Here is a 2,040-nt window from a genome sequence, read left to right as displayed (position 1 = left end):
CTACTCCCTGCTCCTGACCGCCTTCAAGTTGTACTGCGAAGAGAAGCAGATTGGAGTTTGCTCTGAATGTCTAGACAAGGTGGCTGGGAGGAAAATATGACTGTGGGGAGGGAGGAAGGGAGAGAGAGAAGGGATTAGTAAATGATTAAATGTTTGTGCTTCATTTGACAGCTCTCAGAGGACCCTGGTTGTAATAAATGGAATAAGAACCCACAAAAGTACACCTACAACAATCACCATCACACCTATTCCTTGACCTTCCTGATCCCACCTGACATCACCAATGGCAACAGCCTGGGATGGTCTCCCACACTATTCACCTGGCCCAGGCCACCATGTGGAAGTCTGCAATCGAGTGTAGAGGTGGGACTTTGGAACAGGCGATACAGGTTTCTGTGCCCCCACCTGCACCCTGCCAACTTGTCTCTAAGTCACTTCTTTAAGTCATTCTGAGGATCCCATCTCAACCCTCCCACTACCCCCTCTCCACACTCACACATCATGTCCCCTCTGCTCCACACCAGGCCAGGGGACCCCTGGGCTGAGCAGGTGGAAAATTGCAGGAGGTACTTATCAGAGCTGAGATCCACCCCAGAGCCTGGCTACCTCTTCCCCATGGATGCTCTGCTTGGATCTACTGTTGCAGCCATTGGCTAGGTGGTCTTTGTGTTCCTTCCAACTCAGGACAGGCTTCTTCACTCTGCTGGGTTTCAGGGCAAAAGACCCCCCCACACCCCGCTGTTCTTCAGGTTTCTTGGGGATTCAGACTGAATATGAAGGTAAGATTGCATTGATTCACATTATAGCCTTGGTGGGGGGAGGAGAGGACAGGAAGACCCTAGCACCCCCTGTCTCAATTCTGGGCTACAGGGCAGTCCCAAGGAGCAGATAAAGTTGGTGTTGTCTGTGAACCTGAAATAGAAATTAGGTCCTGCCTCCATCCCAGATACCTGGCCAGTTTTCCAGAAGGGCAGTGGAGGAGAGGAAGTTTCTAGACCTCAGAGCTTCAGTTCATTTGCACTTGGTATCAGACAAGACAGCCTGCCAGCCCCAGTCAGAGCACACCAGGACCTCCTGAGCCCAAACCAGTCTACCTTCCTGCCAGGCAGGATCACTCTCTCTTCTCGTGGATGGAAGCCCACCTCCCCGTCCCCTGTGCCGGCTCCACCTCAAAAGCCCTCAGGCTTAAAACAAAGATGTACCGGGGTCAGGGAGACTAGATGAATGGAAATGGAACAACCAGAATGAAAACAGCGAGAATGGTCATGCGTTGTGGCGAATGTAAGCTGCAACCAATTCGTGTTTAGACCGTTGAATCAGAGCCTCAACAGTCATGTTAGCCTTCACCCCAAACACAATGACGTGTTATTAACCAAGCACACAAGACCCCCCAGCCTCAGACCCTGCCAGCCGGTTCCTTGCTCCATGCCAGCCAGCCTCCCATTGGCCCAGGTCCCTCTGCCCCTCCCCAGGGTGTTGCCACCCACTCTTGATCTGTGTGACTCCTGAGTGACCTCGGAGCTCCCCCACCCCCAAGGACTGAGGAGAGACTGACTTGGGGAGCCAGAGCAAACACTGGGTGAGGGCGTTAGGAAGCCTGCGAGCAAGTGCCTCAGAGCAGGAGTTTCCAGACGTCAGACGAAAGCCTTGACCCTCATCCCTCACCCCGAGGCACGAGGCACGGCAGAAGGGGAGTTGTCCAGACAGGGTCCCTGGTGCTAGAAGTTTCCCCTCTGCAGCCGGGCAACAGCTGTCTCTTCCTGCACACCCAGGGCTGTGGCTTTGGGTGCACCTTACTCCGAGGGCAGCTCTGCTCAGAACATGGACACCCAAGTCGGCCTGGACGGGACAGTTAGATGGCTGGTTAGCACACCCCAGGAAGAGCATGGGCCAGGAAGCTGCCTGGAAGGATGCCCTCCAACAGGGCGACCACAGAGGAGGGCCGGACATGAGGTGACCACCGGGGGGCACCAGCGAGCAAGACGCAGGCTTCAGTGGCGCTCTTTTGGGCTCATCTCTGATTGGGTCTCTCAGGACAGA

Source organism: Echinops telfairi, unplaced genomic scaffold, assembly GCF_000313985.2.
Source record: "Echinops telfairi isolate 266 unplaced genomic scaffold, ASM31398v2 ScPeMD7_23;HRSCAF=83, whole genome shotgun sequence".
NCBI lineage: Eukaryota > Metazoa > Chordata > Mammalia > Afrosoricida > Tenrecidae > Echinops > Echinops telfairi.
This window is presented reverse-complemented; position numbering follows the sequence as displayed.